Source organism: Callorhinus ursinus, unplaced genomic scaffold (assembly GCF_003265705.2).
Source record: "Callorhinus ursinus isolate GAN/ISIS: 27379988/994484 unplaced genomic scaffold, GSC_fseal_2.0 scaffold5, whole genome shotgun sequence".
In the NCBI taxonomy this organism is placed as follows: Eukaryota; Metazoa; Chordata; class Mammalia; order Carnivora; family Otariidae; genus Callorhinus; species Callorhinus ursinus.
Genome location: NW_027397067.1, coordinates 5,093,978 through 5,117,666, shown reverse-complemented (window position 1 = coordinate 5,117,666; position 23,689 = coordinate 5,093,978). Strand labels below are relative to the sequence as shown.

The 23,689-nt window shown below is 36.9% G+C and overlaps 1 protein-coding gene across 2 annotated transcripts in view; it reads left to right on the top strand.

The window, feature by feature from the left end:
* Positions 1–7,854: 7,854 nt before the first annotated feature.
* Positions 7,855–23,689, top strand: part of PCMTD1 (protein-L-isoaspartate (D-aspartate) O-methyltransferase domain containing 1) — a 69,908-nt gene continuing 54,073 nt past the window's right edge. For both annotated transcript variants that reach the window (XM_025870588.2, XM_025870587.2), the window contains exon 1: positions 7,855–7,991. The gene's annotated coding sequence lies outside the window, so the exon portion shown is untranslated. The remainder of the gene's footprint in view (positions 7,992–23,689) is intronic.

The following is a 23,689-nucleotide window of genomic DNA, read 5'->3' as shown; positions in this document are numbered from 1 at the left end:
CCTTTTCTAAGCACAATGATATGAGACTAGAAATTAATTACCTAAAGAAAACAGGAAAATTCACAAATATGTGCAGATTAAAACAACATGCTACCAAACAACCAGAGTCAAAGAATAAATAAAAAAATACCTTGGGACAAATGAAAATAGAAATGTAACATACCAACATTTATAGAACACAGCAAAAGCAGTTCTAGAAGGGAGCTCATAGCAATAAATGCCTACCTCAAAAAACAAAAGCCTTAAATAAACAACCTAAGTGCCCTAATTATCCAGAAGGAACAACAACAAAAAAGAACAAAGGAAGCCCCAAATTAATAAGAAGGAAGGAAGTAACAAAGAGAAAAAACCAAATGAATAAAAACTAAACAAATAATAGAAAAGCTCAATGAAACTAAGAGCTGGTTCTTTGTAAAGGTAAACAAAATTGACAAACCTTTAGCTAAGCTCACCAAGGAAAAAGAGAAAGGACTCAAAATCAGAAATGAAAGAGAAGATGTTACAACTGATAGCACAGATATGCAAAGTATCATAAAAGACTATAATAAATGTATGCTCACAAAGTGAACAACCTAGAAGAAATGGATACATTTCCAGAAAAATATACCTAGCAAGATTGATCATGATGAATTAGAAAATTTGAACAAATCAATTACTAGTAAGGAGATTTTATCAGTAATCAAAAACCTCCCAACAAACAAAAGCTTTATTGGTGAATCCTACCAAACCTTCAAAAAAGGTTTCCTCAAACTCTTCCAGAAAATAGTTGAGGAGGGAACTCTTCCAGACTCATTTTACAAGGCCAGCATTACCCTGATACCAAAACCAGACAAGGATACTATAACAAAAGAAAATTACAGGCCAATATTCTTGATGAATAGATACAAAATCTTCTACAAAATATTAGCAAATTGAATCCAATGATATGTTAAAAGAATCATACACTGTGATCAAGTAGATGTATTCCAGGGATGCAAGGATGGATAAACATCCACAAATCAGTCAATGTGATATACCACATTAACAAAATGAAGGATAAAAAAAATCACATGATCATCTGAATAGATGCAGAAAAAGCATTTGACAAAAATCCATTTATGATAAAGACTCTCAACAAAGCAGGTATAAGGGAATGTACCTGAACATAATAAACACCATTTATGACAAGCCCACAAGTAATACCATACTCAATAATGAAAAGTTGAGAGCTTTTCCTCTAAGTTCAGGAACAAGACAGGATGCTTACTTTTGCTGCTTTATTCAGCACAGTATTGGACGTCCTAGTCAGAGCAATTAGCCAAGAAAAAGAAATAAAAGGCTTTCAAAATGGAAAGGAAGAAGAAAAGCTGTCACTATTTGCAAATGACATATTTACAGAAAATGCTAAGGATTCCATCAAAAAATAGTAGAATAAATTAGAATAAATTCAGTCAAGTTGCAAAATACAAAGTGTAAAACACCAAATTCTGTTAATGAACTATTCTGATAATGAACTACTGAAAAGGGAAATTAAGAAAAAATCCGTTTACAATTGCATCAAGAAGAATAAAATACCTAGAAATAAATTTAACCAAGGAGGCAAAAGATCTGTATATTGAAAACTATATGACATTAATGAAATAAATTGAAAAAGATACAAATAAATGGAAAGATATTCCATGCTCATGGATTCAAAGAATATTGTTAAAGCAATCACTATCAAAATTCCAATAGCATTTTTCATAGAAATAGAACAATCCTAAAATTTGTGTAGAACCATAAAAGATCACAAATAGCTAAGGCAAATTTGATAAAGAACAAATTGGAGGCATCACACTCCCAGACTTCAAACTATATTACAAAGCTATAGTAATTAAAAGTTTGGTATTAGTATAACAGCTGATACATAGATCAATAGAACAGAATAGAGAACCCAGAAAAAACCTTACCCATACATGGTCAATTAATTTATGATAAAAAAAGAAAGAATATACAATGGGGAAAGGACAATATCTTCAATTAATGGTGTTGGCAAAATGGGCAGCCACATAGATTAGATGAAACTGAACCATTATCTCTCACCATACACAAAAATGAACTCAAATGAATTAGACTTGAACATAAGACAGGAAACCATAAAACCTCTAGAAAGAAATATAGTTGGTAACCTTCTTGACAGAGGTCTTAGCAGTGATATTTGAATCTGAGATCAAAAGCACAAACAACAAAAGGAAAAATAAACTAGTGGGACTATATCAAATTAGAAAGCTTCTGCAAAGCAAAGGAAACCATCAGCAAAATGAAAAGGCAACTTATTGAATGAAAGATAGTATCTGCAAATCATATATCTGATAAGGTGGTACTAATCAAAAATATATTTTAAAAATTCATACAACTCAATAGTGAAAAAACTCCAAACAATCCAATTAAAAAATGGACAGATTTGAACATTTTTCCAAAGACATAAAGATAGCCAAAAGATGCATGAAAAGATGCTCTACATCACTAATCAGGGAAATGCAAATCAAAATCAAAAGGAGATATCACCTCACACCTGTTAGAATGGCTGTTATAAAAAAGACTAGATATAATAAGTGTTGGCAAGGATGTGAAGAAAAGGGAAAGGGAACACTCTGCAGTGTGGATGGGAATGTAACTGATGAAGCCACTATGGAAAACAGTATGGAGGTTCCTAAAAAAATTAAAAATAGAAGTACCATGATTCAGCAATTCTACTTCTGGGTATTTATTCAAAGAAAGTGAGAACACCAACTTGAAAAGATAATATGCACCCCCATGTTCTTTGCAGCAGTACTTGCAATAGCCAAGATATGGAAACTACCTGTGTTCATTGATGGATGAATAAATAAAGTAACAGTGGTATATATATACAATGGAATATTATTCAGCCATAAAAAAGAAGGAAATCTTGCCATCTGTGACAACATGGATGGACCTCATGGGTATTATGCTAGGTGAAATAAGTAAGACAGAGAAAGACAAATACCCTGTGATCTCTTATATGTGGAAATCTAAAAAAAGAGAAATAAATTAAAAGAAAACAAGCTCATAAATATAGAGAATATATTGGTGATCGCCAGAGGTGGCAGGTGGCGGGTGAGAGAAATGGGTGAATTGTTTTTTAGTTTAAATAAATTGAAAAAAAAAGGAACTTATGTTATTACTTCCAAATTGTTATTTCATACATATATTTAGTTATTTCATACATATATTTAGTTATTTCATGTTTAAATGTATATAGCAATAAATTATCTAATTCAACTTAGTCTTATGACATCAAAACTTATGACATATAAATACAACATGTTAGATAACTCAATCACTCAAATCACTTTATAAGTGAGAAAATTTTTCTTTAATAAGACTGGTACTTGCACTGTCTTTTTTTCACTGAATATCAAATTACTTAGTAATAGATCACTTTTAAATACCATTTGGCCAATTTAATATTACATTAGTATATAATTATAGTGTTTGGCAAATGCAACATAACCTTATACTTAGGTGATCAACTCAGGTGATCAAAAAGACTATCTGTATGGCTCTTTAAGTATAATGACTTTTCCCCAGCCAGCAGAAAAAAGAGTTGATGCAGGAATCAATTGTCCATTATAAGTTAATTTAGTAAATCCTAAAAAAGAAATGAGGCCTAAACCAGTCAATTATTTGTCTTTGGTATTTTTATGTATTATTAGATAAAAGATCTCTATATAAAAATAATGTAACATTATGTACATATATTACGGTTTATAGGTACTAGAGAGTAATTCTCTAATTAAAATTCATTTCTATTGGATACAGTCTGAACCAAGAGGTTTCATTTTTAATATTAAATAGGGCAGGAATTCCTCAAGTAACCACTTGAAGAATAGGATCAAATGACTTTGGGAAAGTACAGTTTTATTTTTAGTATTTTAATTGTTTAGTGAATTTAGTGTATTTGAGCAACTTTTCTGCTTTTCAGTAGTTTGCTTTGAATACTTTTGGTGGAGGGAGGTGGTTGGACATGACAAGGCATGTATATTTACATTTTTTGTTTGGTCTCGTAAGAGTTATATTCTTTGATGTTCCAGTTTTTTTTTTTTTTTAAGATTCTCATTATAACTTTATATGAGCTTTATTGCAGCTTTTTAAAACACATTTGGAAATTTCAGAAAATATAGAATAGCCTGGAAAGGCTGGGAAAATACTGGAGTCTACTGATCCACTTGGCATTCTGGCTAGGTAGTTCCTGAGGGGAAAAAAAAGAAAACAGTTACCAAACATTAAGGCCCACTAAAGCAGCAGGGGTGCACAATTCTGGGCAACTTTCCAGTATGGAAAGGATTGCCTGGGTTGTCTTTTCAGTCACATTCAGAATCACAAATACCATCTTTACATGTGAACAATGACAGCAACAAAACATTCTATTGTGGCTTGAAGGATTGAGAAAGGCTCATAAAGGAAAAAATTTGGGGGTGGGTCCATGAGCAATGAGTTAAATTGCCTTAGAAGGGTATAATACAGACATTGGGAATACCAGGAATGGAGTATTTTCACCAAAAGAAGGCTATTTTTTACCCAATTTCGTATCTAAGAATTATATGTATTTTAGAAAAAAATAATGTACTGAGAATGTACATTTTGTGGTTAGAACCAGTGGTTCTCAAATTTTAGCATTTATCGAAATCGCCTGGAGGATTTGTTAAATTGGGGTAGGACACCATGAATTTGCACCTGTAGTAAGTTCCCTTATGATTTTATGCCTCTGATCACAGACCACATTTTGAGAACCACTGGTTTAAACAGTGTTTTTCATTTTTCTCTAGAGAATAGCTACTTTAATGCTGTCATAGAGCTCTTGATGCTTAATTTTGACTATAATGTTGCTTAATATGTGAAGTAATCATAAGTGGAATTCCATAAAAGTGGAATACAATTCCAGGGAGAGATCTTGTAATTAAAAAAAAGTGCTAATGGCTATAGACAAAGGTTGGAAGTTAGGAGATTCCATCTATCAGCTCAAAGACTATGTATTTCCTCAATTTGTAAACTACATAGATATTACTTCTCTGGAATGTAGGGTCTTAAGCTTCCTCCTTCATTTTCAAATTCCAGTTCTACTTTAGAAAACATTATCCTATTCCTAACAAACTACATTTATGTTTCTTAAAATCAGTAAGGAAGTGTTAATACGTTTTGTTTTTCAAACAGAGAAAAAGAAGCACCATGAAACTCAACCTCTTTAGAGAGCAAATATTTGTTTTTATTGTTTTTTTTTTTGGCGGGGGGAGGCAGGAGGTGATGCATTTGTAACTCTACTGAAAATAGTACAAGGAAATAAAATTGTAGAACAAAACAGTTCCATATTTAGTAGAATTTAGTTCTGGGTTTTCCCCAGACACTGCAGGTCAAATGAAACATATAAGCAAATTTTTTCAGGCCTCACAGGACAGACTTGGCACTATAAACCAAAACCAAGGCCTATTATGCAACACAGGTGTTTGCAAATAACTAGATGATTTGTTAATCTGGGCAACAAGGGAGACCTCAAATTCTGAAACTTTGCCATGCCTGTGGGAAATGTAAACTCCTAGGATGGTGACAGTAGTTTGTATGCTGAGTTAGATTTAATTTAATAAGCATTTGTTGAATGTCTTATGCATTCAAGTAACAGAACATTTCTGACAATATAAGGTTCCTGCCTACCCAGTACTCGGTATTCACAAGTATTCACTTTGGGTATTTTCTGCTTCACATTAAAATTGAAACAACCTGGTTTGGAGAATTAAGTTATAGCAAGTGTTACTTTTCTGTTGCAAGACCAGACTTGAAAATTTAAATTACCCATTCAACAAATGCAGAGTACCAACATTGAAGCGGATTTTGTACTAGGCACTGGAAAGCAATAGTGAACACAGTGGGCATATGCCCAGACTTTATGGATTATAAATTAGTAGGAAGACACACATTCACCAGAAGTAAATTATATATGACACATGCTAAAGAGAGGCATAATCAGAAATGGTCCGAATGGTGGAGATGGGGGGGGACCATGAGACGTGTGCACCACAAAAAGATGTATGGATGGCTTATTTGCTGTTCAACTACTCACCCACAAGAATAGCACTTAGTCCTGTTTATTGACAAAGTACTTACTAGTAGTCTTATTAAAAATAACCTGTGGTCAACTTTAATAGAGTGAAGAGGAGAAAAAAGGTCTACAACTCCTGAAAAATTCCTACAGCAGAATGGAGAAAACAAATACCTATGTGGAGGAGAAAAAACGGGAAAGGCGGTAGCAGTTGTTTAAAGATTTTAACTGTTTTCCTAACTTAATCATTCCTACTTAATTTGCTTATGGTAAGATATTTTCATGTGCTAAAATTTCTGCTTGGAATAGCAGAATGCTAATCCTGTAAAACAGTTATATGATCCCACCACAGTTAGAGAAGTGCCCTGGAACCAGGCCAAGCGCAAAAAAATCTGTGGCCAAGGGCTCTCATCCAGAAGGCAAGCGAATAGAGATTTTGCAGTTAGGAGCAAAATGTCCACCGTATTTGCATTCTTATTAAATAAAACAAAGTTCATTAAAATAACACAAGGTTGCTGGATTGCTGGCAGACCACCTTAGCAGCAACTTTCCTCGTTTGCAAAATTCCTACTTCGCGATTTCAGCTTTGACCTTAACTGCATGTTCTTTTATGAATATATTATTTAACCACTTTTGCACACAATCAGCTATGGTGGGAAATAGTAACCTGGGCATCAAAGATGTTTTAATTCTAATTTACCATAGGTTACCTTTAAAGGTAGGTACCCTACAACCACTAACACGTCTGAAAATCAAAACCGAAAAGAATTTCAATGCAAACCTACTAGTGGGCTGGAGTGGCACACACACTGGAGGATTTGAGTAAGAAAGTAGAACACTGGCACAAAAATTATCGTACTTACGAGAAGATATACTGCATTTTAGGCATGCTAAAACCCCACTGAAAAGTGTGACTAGCTTGTTTACTGCCTAGGTTCGTGGGGCAACATTTTCTCAGCTCTTCAGACCCTGGTCTCCCTTCCCTTTCTCAATTTGCCAATCCCCCTCTCAAAACCCTTTCTCTCTGGTAATGGGCTATGGGATGTTTAGGCAAGACACGAGAAACTTGATTGGCACACATCTTCACCGGTTCTAGGTACTCAATTCGTTGAGTATTGAACACGTTAGTTACGGTAACAGGAATCAACTCCCGAGCCAGGCCGAGAACGCAGGGAAATGCGAAGGCCCAGACGGCGGAAGCGTTAACACCGGGAGATGGGGAAACTTCTAGATGCTAAGCGGACACTTTACAGTGGCACAATCTTGTGAAAAACGGTTGTTGGCTCTTCAGATAAATCGGTGAGCACTTTCCACAAAAGTCTCTGTATAGTTACCCCGCGGGGAAGCACCCTCGAAGATGCTCCGACACCTAGACGGCCCGTACCAAATCACCGCGGAACAGAACGGCCTCCTCGGGGTGAAGCCTCCACCCTCAAATCTAGCTCCACCACGGGTGACCGCCTCTCGGCAGCTACTCCGTCCCTGAGCGTCCTACAGCGGGGAAGGGGGCAGGGAGGTTGAGGCCCTGTTCTCGCGGGATCTCTCCCACCAGGGTCCGTCCCCAGGTATCCTCAAGACCTCGCGTTGTTTGGGCGTGGGGGCGGAGCGATCCCTGTGTGGGGCGGAGCCGGATGGGGGCGTCCCCCAAGTCTTGTTGACTCCGGCGTCCTCCCAGAGCGGTCCTTGCGCCCGCTGCCCTCTGCGCATGCTCAGGTTCCCGACGACTCCCGAGGCAGCGACTGTCGGGCTTTCCCAGCCGTGGGTCCGGGCCCCGCCCTCCTCCAGGCTGCGGCGGCGGCGGTGCTGGCGGCCGTGTTGTTCTGGCGGTGGGGGCGGAGGGCTGCCGTGGAGCCCTCCGAGTCCTAGTGCCGGACCCTGCGCGTCGCTGCGGCGGGCCAGACGGACAGCCTCGCCGCAGGTAACGCCGCTGCCTGTGGACTCGGGGTCGTGCGGGTTGGCGTGTCTCGCGTGCTGGGGTCAGGCTGGGGGGTCGGGGAGGTCTGGAGCTGGGGAGTCGAGAGACGCTGGGGGTTTTGAAGAGGGCCGGGAGGTTGGGGACCGGGGTCCTAAGGGTCGTAGGGGCTGGGAGTAGAGGGTGGTCCAGGGAGTCTGGAGGGGTCGAAGGTATGGGAGGTCGGGGCGGACGGTCCTTGGTCTCTGACTTGGGTTCGGGGACCAGGACTCCCCGACGCTGCGGTCGGAAGACACCCTCGGGCCCCTTAGGGCCTTTTCAGTTCCACCCCGTGACTTTCTGTTGTTGTTTTGATTTTGAAGGAAGAGAATCCAGCCTACGTAGGCTCGGGGAAGCCTTGGGGGTTGAGGCTGGGAAGGGATTTACGAGGCTAGAGCAGGCGCTAACATTTTCTTACTTTCTGTTTTTTGTTTGAGCGTTTACTACTGTTTAAGTGTGGTACCCGTCCTTAGGGTATTTCAAGTAGAGAGGACCCACGAGTAGAACCAGCGGGAGTAATTTTGCAAATCCAAGATTTTTCTTTTTTAACTTCCAGTACGGTGTTTCTGTATGTCTTTTTTTTTTTTTAAAACTGGGAAACTATGTTTTTTAAAAATTACACAGTAGAAGAATTTGGATACGGAGGAGAAAGTATAGTTCTACCAATGGTTATTTTCTCCCAGTTATTTTTTTAATTACAAAAGTACTACGTGCTCTTTAAGAAAAAAATTAAGCAGCTAAACAATGAAGACGTCTTCTCCCTACCCCCCGCCCCCCATTTTTCCTCTCTTACTACCCAGGGTAACTAGTCTACAAGTGTGGTATTTAGCCATTCACGATTTTTCTATTCGTGTAAGTATGTTTTAAAAACAAAACTGGGATCATGTATATACTTTTTATTGGCCAAGGATATTCACAGATATTCATCCATTTTATTACATTCTTTTTAAAAGCTACACAAACTGTTTTTTTATTGCTGAACATTGTCTCTAGTTTTTCTATAATCTTTTATTAAGTAGCTTTTAAAAAGGGCTACAAGCTATTATTTTGAAACATAATTTGGCAAAACTTTCAGATTGTCTAAGGCCAGATGGGGATACTTAGGTATTAGGCAAGTTTAGTAATACGTTTACACAGAGCTTATGGTAGCTTACAGGAGGCTTGGATGACTTCATAAAGCAGCTTACTAAAATAGTTTATTTTTTGTTTTTTGGTAAGTGCATTTTTCAACTTAAATTTAAGTTCTGTATGGTCATTTGAAAACAAATTCAATTCCTTGACATGAACCTGCTCATGTCTGAAGATAAGGTAAAAGGTAGAAAGCCAGTGGCCTAAACCAAACCTCAGAACAGCCAGGAACTAAATATTTTGATAGTAGACCATAGGGAGTAAGCTGTAAGTAAAAGGATGATATTACACTGCTTACTATTAAGTAAGACAGAAAGCTAGGAAATCCCTATTATATTTTGTATGTTTGTGTGCAGAATAGCTGGAGGCTTTGTTGATCTGATCAGTGTCATGTATTTATTAAAAATGTATTGTGTGTTCATCTTCTTGCTAGCTTCCAGGGAAAATGTAGAACTGAGTAAGATAATCACAAAGAGGTTTGGTTCTAAGAATATATATATATATATATATATATATATATATATATACACACACACAGCCTGAAATCTTAGGTCCAATTGTGTAATTATTCGGGGAGCCATGTTTAAAAGTAACCACAGTATCTACGGCATTTTAGTTATAGTTGCTGGTAGTAATATGCTTTTTCTTATTTATCTCTAACAACATAGGTGGCATTCTCCCCAATCTAAAGATTAATAAACAGAGGCTCTGAAAGATTAATTCAGCTGCTCAAGATCTCATCACCTTTTTAGTGGTGGTGACTGCATTAGACTCAGGCTTAAGCCAAGAACCTGGGTTTTCTGCTTTGCCATGCTGCCTTTCATTAATGAAAACTACCTTATAAAATTGTTGATCTTAGAGTTTTTTTCCCTCTTTTTTGGCTTGGAGATGTTCCTTACAAAATAGAGACCAGAATATAATCATGCACTGAAAAATAGTAAATAGTATGAAACTGTATTGTTTTAGATGAGGTTTCTGTGCTGTATTACTAAAATATTCCTTGAGCCGGTGCCATTAACCAAGAAGAAGGGGGATTGTGTTAGTCACTCTATTTGATGCCATGGTAAATTTGGATATTATAGTAAACTGTAGCTCTTACAGGCACTTGTATTCCTTACAAACTTGGATGGATAATCTCATTTCATTTAACATTTTCATGAACCCAGTTGCACTCTAGTAAACTAATGTAATAAAAAGAATACAAAGAGGGCCCTAAAAAGATTAAAGTGTGCTTGTTTCATTTTTAGTATTTTGTAGTCTCTTAAAAATACATAATGACAATTTAATAAAGTATAGTTCCTAATATGGTATATTAATCTGTTTTGGGTTCCCAGCATATGTGACAACTGTGTATTTTAAAGAAATAGGGCAAATGCTGAAGTTAACAAAGTATGATCAGTTGTAATATGTATTTGAGAAGAAATCTACATATAGGAAAATATTTGAGCTTTTATTTCTTGGCAATTGTTAAGGATAGTAATTGGATTCATATCTAAATGGCGTATCTGCTCTCGATTATCTCTTGCACAACTTAACATTGAATGTGGGTGGGTTTTATAGTAGTGGGATACAAAAATGTTTCAGCACCAGAAAGAAGTCTTTAGAGTATGTTGAGATCTATTGACTTTTCAGCTGTTGAAGGGTGGGGAATCCAACACTGCGTGTGTGTATTTTCAAAAATTAATAAGAGATCTTATTGCTGATGGATAGAAATAGAAAGTTTATTTTGCAGTTTAGCCTGAAAGTCTCTTTTGGGGGCCTATATTCAGATGTAGCCAAAAATGAAGAAACTATGTAGGTCCTATTAATGATAACAAAAGAAGCATTAGGTAGGATCTAGAGTTTAAAATCTAGTTAGGTTTTACAAACTAGCTGTTTAAAACAATTATTGTGGAATTGCAGAGAGGACTGTTGTTCCCTGAGGGTTCTGTTTCTAGGGAGAAACTAGTTAAGATGAAAGGAAAGCCAAAATAGAAGGGAGAAAACCTGAGAATTGGCTGTCTTAAGTGTGGAGGGGGTTCCCTCAAATAATGGATAATCAGTAGTCAAATGTGTGGATGGATGTCAAGGAAGATGAGGACTTAATACACTTTGAACTTTGAGACACTGGAAAAATATCTAATTGTAATTATACTGTGTTAGTTGTGTCCTTCTTGGGGTTGAGTCGGAATAATTAACACTTTTCAGTAACTTGCAGGCTCTTAAAAACCTACAATAATCACATCATCCTAAGTCTGTTTATAATCTGAGTTATGAGCATCTGAAGAGCCATGGAATATAAAGTTCTAGCAAGGCCTTGTCTTCTCTAACTTGCACAAGCCAGAACCTCAGACTTCTACCTTGTGGCTTTGTTCATTTTCTCATCTCACTTATATACAACTGTTAATTTAGATTGAGTTCACACTTCTTTTTAAGAGTTTTATTTTCTCCTTTCCAGTCCTACGCACTCCCATAGTTTCCGCTGTTCATTCCCTCCCCTGCTGAAGGTCCAGTTCTGCATCACCAGCCTTATTGTCTTTCCTGAGCTTCAGACTTGCCTTTTGTTGTTCTCCTTGATAAACTCTGTAAGTAACTGTCATTTTGTAATCTTGAATTAAACTGTTTCCTCCACAATTTAATTCTTCCCTCATTTTCCTGTTTATATTAATGATCTTAACACTTTCTTAGTCATCTAGGCTTAAAATCAAAGGTCACCTTTGATTCATCACTCTCCCCCTTCTCAGAAATTCTTTGTCATTTTATTGCATTATGGTTCAGGAATCAGGTTCTCCTGCTGCTTTTTCATTTTCTCAGCAACAAAATACTTTTAATTCCTTTGCGTCAACTGCCATTAATAAGACATTCCTAATCTCTGGGTTTTGCTATTCATCATGCATACTGCTATCAAATTAATTGTCCTAAAGACAGTCTTGATCATATTTTCCCTGCCTGACAGAAGCAAACAGAACAAAAAACCGCTTATTGAATGTTTCTTATGTCAGCCTTTGTGCTGAATGCTTTGTTCTCGTTTGGTCCTCAAAATAGTTTTATATTGTAGACACTATTTTCCCACTCTACGGATGAAAAAATTGAGACTTCATGAGCCCAGAGGGTTTCTAGTAGGTAGAAGAGCTGGAATTTGAATCTCAAGCACGTCTTCCAAGTCTGTGTTCTTGACCACCATGCCTCCTCTGAATGGCTCCTGATCAACTCTAGCATGAAGTCCTTTTCGTCAGTGTTGCCTTTCAAAACTCCATTATTTAGCCTCAGTGCTCTTTTTCAAATTTAATTCTTGTTTTATTCAAACTTGTGTTTACATTCTTTCTGGAACAGAAGGAATGTAAACTCTTGGTTTCTTATGCATCTCCACTTGGAATTTTCTCCCTTTCCTATCTCTGCCTTCTGAAGTCCTTCAAATAAAAGGCTTGCTTATACACAGTATTTCCCTAGAGCCCCTTCTTTTCCGTTTTCATAGTGGTAAGATCTACTCTTATTTGTGCAGTTGCTTAACCTCTTGATAACTTTCTATTCTGAAATTGTTTTTGAGTGCTCTAACAGTAATTGAATTATAAAATGCCTGAAAGCAGAAACCACGTCTTATTGTTGTATTTCCCAAAGGATGCTCAGGAAATATATGTGAATGAATATGAAAATGATCACTAGTCAAGTGCTCCTTTAATGGCATCTAAGTAGTATTTGATTTTAGATGCTAGATGAGACATACAGTTCACTGAAGTTTTTAATTGTGTGTACATGTAACAAAACCAGATTGTCTTGTTGTAGGCTATCACATGAGTTCTTTATTTTCAGATTGATTACTAGGTAATTATGATAAGTTGTTTATTTTAAGAAATTATGTTTTGGGGGCTCCTGGGTGGCTAGTTGGTTAAGCGACTGTGTTTGGCTCAGGTCATGATCCTGGAGTCCCGGGATCGAGTCCCACACTGGGCTCCCTGCTCAGCGGGGAGTCTGCTTCTCCCTCTGACCCTCTTCCCTCTCGTGCTCTCTATCATTCTCTCTCTCTCAAATAAATAAATAAAATCTTTTAAAAAAAAAGAAACGCTGTTTTGTTTTTCTATATGCACATGTCTGTGTTACTGATTCTACATTTTCACATGAACTGCAATGTTATAATTCTTTGGCCTCAGTTTCTTCTATGCTTATATGGATATGAAAGGTAGAATAAAACTTTCCCTATACTGCAGTGTCATTTTCTGCCTTTTGGTAATATCAAGAATCTCCAACTATGTGATTAGCTGAAATGCCCTCACACAAATTACAGATAACTCTTTGCTTCCTAAAGAGTTTATGTGAAATTTCAGACATAGTTGAATCCATCAAGGTTAATGGTTACCATGCAGAGTTTACAGTTTTATATTTCTCTTATATCTGTCTTTGCATCCTATATTGTGTTACAGTTTAGCAGCTTAACAAGTAATTATTGCTTTATTAAATAAAAATAATAACCCTTGCTGTTAGAAATTAATAAGGTAGGATATCTTGTTGATGGTGTTGGGGCAGACATTTGGGGTTTCTTTTGGAATGCTAAAATGTTTGATTATAAAGGAGTGAGGTTGATTCTCAAGGTAATTAATTTGTCAGTTTATGTGCTCTCAACTTTGAAGTACTAACAGCAGTCACAAATACTCTGAAGATAAAAGTTTTAAGCAAGTTTAAAATAATTCATTGATTTTAAAATTAGGTAATATAGTCACATGGTTCAAAATTTAAACATACAAAAAGTTTTATAAACTGGAAATGTCTCTTCCTCAGCCTCCTACTTTGTCCACTGGGAGGTATCCGTTCATCTCTGGAATGATATAAAAGAAATTATTAATTTATTGTATGCAAGTAAATATGAATAAATACTTTTTCTCTCTGCTTACATAAAGATGAGGTACACTGCACACAGTTTTTCACTTGATTTATCACTAATATTCATGTTAGATGAAAAACTTCACTCTTCAAAAAAATTTTTTTGCAGCCTCAAAGTATTTGCTATATATAACTTACATACATAGATTGTATATATACTAATTTAACCATATTTTCTATTGGTGGGCATTTAGATAGTTTTCAGTTTTTTACTGTTCTATCCATTGAAGCAATACTTGAAGGAAGAGAAATAAAAAGTAGCAGCTCTTTCCCTGTAGGGGAAAATAAAGCTTGAAAGCTGAAATGGATGTTTCATGGTGGGTAATAAAATGGATATCTTTTCTGGGCCTGGATGATTAATAGCTAAGTGAGTGGAGAGAAGGCAGAAATGGAGAATCATGCAAAAATGCTTGCTAAAATTCATACTTGACTGTTGAGTTGGAAGACCAGGGATGGCAGTGCTGATGTGTAGCTCCCGTGACCAGTTGTCTGATCTGGACAAAGGTCAGCCTTGGATGTGTTTAGAAGTTTGGTGCTGAGAAGTAATCCTTGATATCTGGAAACTGGTCTCTGGGACTTTGGCTTCTAACAATATATTTAATAAATCTGTTCAGGGATGAACTAAATTCCCTCTATCATCTAGAAGGAACTATCATGGCCTCCAATGCAATATATTTTATGTGGTCATTCATTTTTTTATTGTATGTTCAAAGATAAGATTTGAATTACTAAAATGCATGAAATTAAAAGAAAATTTCCTTCTTCAAGTCTCCCTCTCCACATCTGTTCCTCAGGGGTTTCTTGGGTAATGGTTTTTTAATAGTATAGTGTGGATCCTTTCAGACTTTTACATATAAACAGAAATAACATATTCATGCCTTTTAAGAATGTCATTGGGAATCCTGTTGAGTAAGAATGATGGAAGTCAGAATTAAATGGAGTAACAAGTGAATAATGTGATGACAGGATACAAGGTAAATAGCGAATACCCTTTGATTCTCTCAGACCAAGGGTGCTATATATACAGAGTATTGTTGTGTAAAGTGTCGCAGCTTCTGAGGTTTTGTAGCTGCTCTATCAGGTTACTCCTGACAAGTCATTTAAGGTTGTGCAACCTGTGCCTTTTTTTTTTTCTTAAGTAGTACCATATGGCTTACTGAATAGTCAAGTGTTTTCTTTGTCATTTTTCAGTCATTCTGTCCTAAATATGCGATTTGAGTATTTTTCTGATCAGTATGAAAAAATTAGTTTTTAGATGTTTGATATGTCATTTCCTTTTATGATGGTACTGTATATACTTTAGGTGGTACTTTGTATAGTTTAGATTTTTTTGAGCAGTGGTTCATTTGCACCTATGATTCTGTACACTTATTCACTTTTGGTTACTTAACATGCATGTTACTAGTCACTGTAGAAATAATAAGTAAAATATTTGTTTTTGCTTTTTTTCCTTCATACAATAACAGTAGGAATTCACTATAGAAAAACTAGAAAATATGTATAAAGAAGCAAAGGATTGTCAGGAATGTTACCACCCAGGGATGGTATATTCTGTAGTTAATTCTGAGAGACTTCTGTGTCTTGCTTCCCTCTCTATCTACTAGTACTCTGTTGAGTAGAGCATTATTAAAATCAAGTCCTGTTCGTAAATGTCTTAATTTTTTTGACTAGTGTGTCTTTCCATTCATTTTTAGTGATGCACTGAAAACATTTACCTGCAGGGCAGTCTATTTTTAAAAGGATGCTGCTCCCTCTTGAGGCCAGTCTAGAATCCTACTACATTAAAGTTTGACAATTTTGAATCTGCTACAAATCTTGGCTATCATGTACAGGGTCTTACTCATGCTGAACTGAATTTTTGTAAGCACACAGAATGAATCCGCATAATTTCCACATTTCTATAATTTTTTTTTAAGATTTTATTTATTTGACAGAGACACAGTGAGAGAGAGAACACAAGCAGGGGGAGTGGGAGTGGGAGAAGCAGGCTTCCCGTCGAGCAGGGAGCCCAATGTGGGGCTCGATCCCAGGACCATGGAACCAAGACCCGAGCTGAAGGCAGACGCTCAACGACTGAGCCACTCAGGCACCCCTACTTCCCACATTTCTAAAAGTAAGGTCACGACTTAAGCACTACTGAGCCCTAAGCAGTTTTTAAGCTTCAGGTTTAATTTAGGCACAATTTTCCCAGTGGTGTAAAATGTTAGAAGTACTGCATGTTTTTTGTAATACTATATTCAATACTAATTCAAGGGTTATTAAGACTGGGCATATATTTTCTAAGAGAGAAATAATTACATGGGTTAATAATAGCCAGACCGAAAGGTTGATGGTTTTATTTGTTACAGTGTTTCCAGTTGGTATTTCGAATTGAATTTCAGGGTCTTTGTAAGGTTTTTTTTACAGTCTATGGTGTAGTTATCACTGATTCAGTCAGAGGACTTCGTGCTGTCTTAAGAATGTGACCACACGTTATATATAAAAGAAAATGAATTCCAAGTTCTGTGAAGGAATGAGAGCATATCTCTGCACTGATTATCCTTGTGACCGCTTCTTTCCTTTCCTGTATATGGGGGAGGCGGGGCGGGAAACAGGACTGGTGAGGATGGACTTGGGTTGCACATTACACGTTTAAGTTGGATTTGTTTGATTCCGTACTCTGCTGGAGATGGAGGGCAAATAAAATTTGGGTAGTGTGGTAGACAAGTAATGCCCCTTCCCCTGCAGAGATGTTCGTGTTTTAATCCCTGGAATCTGTGAATATGTTACCTAATAGGGCAAAGAGGAATTAAAGTTGCTGATCCCCCGACTTTAAGTTAGGAAGACTATTCTGGATTTTCCTGATAGGCCTAGTGTAATCAGAGGGTTCCTTAAAAGTGGAAGAAAGACAGTGAGAGGACTCAGCCTGACGTTGCTGTTTTTCAAGGAGGAAAGGATCATGAGTCAAAAAAGTAGATGGACACTAGACAGTTGAAAAAAAAATGCAAGAGAACAAACCCTGTAAAAGCCTCAGGGAAGGAATGCAGCCCTGCTGACACCTTCATCTCAACCCAGTGAGACCTGTGTCAGACCTCTGACCTCTAGGACTGTAATATAGTAAACTTGTGTGGATTTAAGCTACTAGTGTTTGTGGTGATTTGTTGTTAGGGCAGTGATAGAAAACTAATATAGGTAAGTATATTGAGACCATTTGATCCCATAGGGAAATGATTGCTAAGCAATACCTTTCCCCCCCACAAAATACTAAGATGATGTTTATAAAACTGATAAAACTAGCGCTACTGGGTTTAAATGGTGATGACTTCGAACCCCTGCCAGGTGGGATTTCTTCTCATTTTTGCGGCTTCCTGGAGGCACCTCTGAATTTTTGGAGCTGCTTCCTTTCCTTAATGACAAAAGGGTTTTATTGGGCATGTGAATCAGAATGGTATACAGGATGCTCTTGAAGTTGGGAGAACCACAGGTATGAAGACCAAATTGAAGTTAGTTACAGTAATCTAGCTAACATTGATAAAGATAATGACAGAATAGGATTTTCACTAAAGAGGAATATGAGTAATTGAATACAGTAGCTGGTTTGAGAGGTGGGCTATATAGAAGGTTTTGGGTTTGGACATAATTTGAAGTGGAGTTAATCTAGAAACTTATTAAATGCACTGGGAAATCTGTGCTAAAGAGAAGGATGATTTTGAATCAGCAGAGCAGGGGAAAGGATAAATACATACCTGCCCTAAAGTCCCTGAGGCAATTATGTTGGAGAAAGGCAGGGACAAAATTAACAGCCATGACATTGCTTTTCTGGCAGATAAGAAGCTGGGATCCTTGTCAGTTTGCTTCGTGAGTCTTTCCAGTTGGGAGGCAAGAATCTTGTACTTGAAGAAGGTGTACGTATGCTTTGTTCTTAGTAGGAAAGTGCATTCGCTGTGCATTCCCTGTAAATACACATAAATGAATTTCTGCCCTAGGCTTACCAGCTATAAAACATATTTGGAGAAATTATAGTAAGGTAGTGGGATAAGAGAAGTTACTACAAGTTACTGTTTCTGAAAGTATTTTTGTTCCTCCAAAATACGTATACCTTCCAACCCATCACACTAAAATAAAACAAATACCCTATAGAAACATAAGGCTGTTGGGGCACCTGGGTGGCTCAGTTGGTTAAGCATCTTAAACCAGTTTGGGTGCTGGGATTGAACCCCAAAACAGACTCCCTGCTCAGCGGGGAGCCACTTCTCTCCCGCTCCCTCTGCTTGTGCACATGTTCGCTCGCTCTCTCTGTCAAATAAAATCTTAAAAAAAGGAAACATAAGGCTGTCTTTCTGGCAATTACTTATCTTCTTTGGGCTCCATTGTATTGCATTTGTAGTACAGGTGCAAAGTAGGCGTGGCTTACTTAGTGTCATTTATTACTGATTTCTTCCAAAATTGTTTTCTGCTAAATGAGTGATACAATAAATTTGTTGATTTTTTTAGTGCCTACTTATTAGTTTTCCTTCTGTATTTCTCCAACTCTGGGACTGCTTTTTTCCAAGAAATATTTTTTGATGCTCTTTTCTTTGATTTTGGAATGCCACTAACAAGAAAAAGTAACTTTTACCATTGTTTATTCCTGGCATTTGTGTCAAGAATTTGGCTTTGCTGTTAACCTGCTCCTTTATTCCTTTGTGGGTTTCTATTTTTAGTTTGCCTACCTTGCATACATGAAATTTAATGAGTTTTTTCAATGGTTTTATTTTGTCCTTGTCCATGTATGCTAATAATCATTGAAGTCTATAGAGGGGAAACAGGGGCACCAGAAAGATCATGTGCTTCACTTAACAAGCTCATGTTTAAGCTGACTCCCAGTAGATGAGGCCACTAAGCCATCCTCCTGTCTAAAAGTTTGACAGTGATGGATTTCCTGAGCAGGAATTTAAGATGGCAGAATGAGCAGCTGCTGCCCTCAGTACTCTTAGTCACTTGGCTAGCTAATGTTCCTCTGTGAGGATGGACAGCTCTCATAGCGCAGAAAAGCTGGTGACAACATTTTGCCCTGAAACTAAGATAAAACACACTCAAATACTTAGAAGTTAAAAAAACAAACAAACAAAAAAACCCCAAAAAACCAAGAGTGTTTTCAGTACATAGCAGTTTAAGTCAAATCCAAGGGATTGTGGATGTTTTGTCTGGCAGCGTATCAGGATCTGTTGTATTCACAGTTCATTTTATTGCCTGTCTTCTTGTTCTTCATTCCCTCACTGACCTGAGTGTCATCTTAGTGGTTTTCAGCACTGTATCAGTCTAGTTCAAACAGGAAGGAGAAACCACAGGGTAATATGAACAGGGAAAGTTTAATGTAAAGAAATGTTACAATAACAGGATTGGGTAGTAAGTAAAGAGAGTTCTAAAGAATATGGAAATAGGGTGCCTGGGTGGCTCAGTCTGTGAAGCAGTCTTGATTTCGGCTCAGTTCATGATGTCAGGATTGTGAGATCGAGCTCTGAGTTGGGCTCTGCACTCAGCGTGGAGTCTCCTTGAAATAATCTCTCTTCTTCCGCCCCCCTCCCTTTCAAAATAAAATCTTAAAAAAAAATAATTTGGAAAGAGATAGAAGGATTAGCCTCTACCCCTAAGGACCAAGATTAAGCACCTAAGGAAGAGCCCCACCCAGGGTTGAGATCTGGACTTTGTGGAGAGGATGTTTGGCTCACTGGATGGCAAGGAAGTTGCTATGGTGCCTCCTTAATGGAATTGCCAGAAATCTGCTTTCTGGTACCAGGGAAAGATGTTCACAGAGAGGTGTTTTACCAAAGACTGTCTTCTGCAAACTGTCCAAGGGAGGGCACTGGGGGAGGCTGCAGGCTGTTGTGCACTGTAGGAGTCTGTTGGTGGAGAACCCTTAAGGACTGCAGGAGCCTGCCAAGCAGTGCACCAGACCCAGAAGCAAAGCCCTTTTCTCATGCAATGTCTCTCTGGTACCATCTTCTCATGCTGTGACTGAATATTACCCATCAGTAGGAATTGATACAGGACGTAGAATTTTTTTTTCTACTTTTAATTGACTAAATTTGACACATGACACAGTATAAGTTTAATGTGTACAATGTGTTACTTTGATACATTCATATCTTATAATGCCTTTGTAGCAATATTTATCATATTACATAATTATAGTACAATATTGTATTATATTGTGCATTAGATCTCTATGACTTACTGCTTGTTGCAAGCTTGTACTCTTAAAACACCATCAGTCTTATTCCCCCCACTCCCCATCCCCTGGTAACCACATTTACTCTGGAAGTAGAATATTTTTGATTTGTACTTAATTTCTCTCTGGCAGAATCAGGGCAATGAGCTGCTGCTGCCCTTAAAACCTTTCTCCATTGCTTTTGCTCCCTTGGCTATTCTAAACCTTTCTCCCAGCTAAAATGATGGTAGACTCCTTTTGACTTAAAGGCCAGTTGCTATTTTTATATTTTGTTCCCAATCAGCTGATCTTGACTATTTCTTGCTGGCCTTCTGTATTCTCTCGCATTTAAATATCAAAATGGAGTCCTAGTCCCTGGACCAGATATTTGAGCAGGCCTTTCTTTTTACTACACTGACTAAAATATTAGCAGCTCTTTCTACACTTTTAGTAAGGACTCTACACTTCTTCCAGTCGTATTTTAACAATATGAAGGTTTTGTTGCTTTAAAAATAGACAAGCACATGTTATCTCAGAAAAGGTGTCACTTTTTGAGCTTTTATTTTATGATGTATTGGAAAGAAACTCAACCAAGACTCTGGAGCCTTGAATCTTGTAAGTATGACCTTGAACAAGTAGTTTTCCCCCGTGCATGACAGGGTGAACTGGATAATGTTAGAGGTTTTCTTCTTTACAGTTTATTATTTTTCTTAACTTTTTCACAAATATCAAAGTGGTGTATTTTTAGGGGCTTATATGCACAGAAAACAATACTGGATAATTTTAGAGGTTTTCTTCTTTACTTTTTATTATTTTTCTTAACTTTTTCACAAATATCAAAGTGGTGTATTTTGGGGGGCTTATATGGATTATGCCTTTGGTCTCATGGATTACAAACTTTTGAAATTTTAAAGTTCTAGAATGAGATTTCAAATGTCAGCAATATATAGGTATCCTCCGCTTTCTGAAAGGTCTCATTGTGCCACTTGGCTTTTATGAAAGACCTGCATTAGTACCTGTTTTCCTTAACTGAAAGAAATCTGTAGAGGATTTTCACTTTTAGGAAAAGAGCCATTACCATACTAATGTAGGTCTTTCTTAAAGCCAAGTGGCATCAGAAAGCAGAGGGAATACCTTTTGCTTAAATGCCAGTTTGGCTTAGGAAAGTTTTCATAGGAACACTCTACTTTGGAGAGCCTGGGAAATCTATCATTTGTTTTTGACTCATTTTATTCTACTCATTTTATTGCAACTGCCACAGTTCTTCAACTATAAAGAATTAAGGTGCCAGAAAAAGCTCTTGTAACCTATGCTAGTTAGGTCTGTACCTCACAGGAATGATTTAGAAAATGTGGTATACATGCCTGGGTTGCTTTCAGGTTGACTTTCTGAACACATTTTTAAGATCTCTTGGACATTTTACCAACCTTTGTGTAACTCTTTATACTGACAATATTTGCAAAAGTGATCCTGATAGGTGTCAGCAAATTATGGCCCATGAGCCAAACTTGGCCCAGTGCCTGTTTTTGAATAGTCTGCAAACTAAGAGTGGTGTTTACATTTTTAAATGGTTAGAAAAAAAATTAGAAAAGTAGTGTGTGAAAATTAAATGGAAGTTTCAGTGTTCATGAATAAATAAAACATTTGGAACACAGCCGTACTTCCTTTACATGTTGTTTGTGGCTGATTTTGCTCTTACTGGCACAGAATTCAGTAGTTGTTAGCAGAAACCAAGGGCTGCAAATTCTGATGTATTTACTCTTTGGTCTTTTATGGAAAATCTTTGCTGTACCACTAGTGACACTGAAGATTAAATGTAGTGGTAGAAAAAGAATGGGCAAACAATGTGTAAGATGTGATTGTGGGATAAAATAAGGATACAGAGGTTGGACAGTGGGTGAGTAGGTCGTTGGAGTTAAAGGTGTTGTGGTGGTTGTTACCTTTGGGGCTTGAATAGTTGTTGAAGATGCCCAGGATGCTTGTGAGAGCTGGGAGCAGAGAAGACTGCAGCAGAGATGCCAGAGTCATGCTACTGATGGAAGGGTGGGCACCTGAATGTCTTCAGAATGGGGAATGGGGAGATTACTATTAATAGATAGGAGAATGTAGTAAATAAAAATGCAAAACATGTTTTCCTGTACACCTTTTCAAGAAGAGTTTGGGTTTTTTTTGAAACATTGTCTATCTTTGAGGCATTCATAAACAAGGAAAAGTATGTATGTATATGTGTTTTCTATAGCTTTGTAGTTTTTCTGTGTGTGTGTGTGTGTGTGTGTGTGTGTGTGTGTGTGTATACATGCAGTATTCCAAGTCAGATAATGAGTTCATGGTGATTCCTCTCATTCCATCCAGCATCACAAGATATGTCCCCAGGGTCTTTCCCCATCTTTCCGTGCTTCGGTTTCCCTCAGAAACACCATAGAGCTGTTGAGATCTCAATGAAAACTGGCACCTAAAATCCAAAGTATTTTATATATATTATATATTATTACTAGATACAGATTTTTATGCATTGAATAAATGCTTCTTGAAATGGGAACATGTTCTTTTGTGAGCGGATGAAATAGGACTGTGTTAATAGAAACAGGTAACACCTATTGAGTACTTGGTATGTGACCAGGGACTATAGGCAGTTTACATACATTATCCAGATACTTCTCATATGAATCCTGTGAGGTAATTATTGTTATTAATATTAACACAGCTAGAATTTACAGAATTAGGGTTCCAATCTAGAACCCACACTATATTATATGCTCTTTTCAGTATAATTTTTACTTACGTTGAGAAACATTCTATTAGAATATAACTGAATAATGAATCTATAACTTGATATGAAATCATAATTTGACATACTAGTATTCAATCTATAAATAATCTTTCTAAGGTTATCAAATGAGTAAAGTAAAATTGTTATATTCCTATTGATATAAATCCTGTTGAATTCAGACCAGAATTTTATATTGCTTACTGTTGTAACTCACCACTATAACCTGTGGGGATTCAGTCTAGATATATTTAATACATTGTTAAATAATTATTGTCCAGAGATTGATAATAATTCATAAACTTTGTTGTGAAGAATATGAATAGCTTCAAGTAAGAAAAAATGATTTTAGCTATCTGACTTTTATTATGTTTTCTGTAATAGTATAAATTGGGCATTTTTTTTCTTACGATCTCCCAGCAAGCTGTCATAAAGTCAGGTTTTAGTAATATTGCTTACTATCAGTAATTATTGAAATTAATAAAAAATTCTTTTTAAAAGAAGCATTCTGCTCAATTTCAAGAAATCTAAAAAGAGTAAATTAGGTCTTTTTGGCCTTATATGTTCTAATGTTTGAACAGATTTTCTCTTATCTAGATTATTATAAAATGACTTATAGAACTTGGGTTTCTTTCTAACTTGTGTGATCTTGGACAAGGCAGCTGCTGGGGCTCAATTCTTTATCCGTGAAATGAAGTGAGCTCTTGTGCTGTTCTTAGCTCCTAAGATAGCTCTTTAATTTGAGTT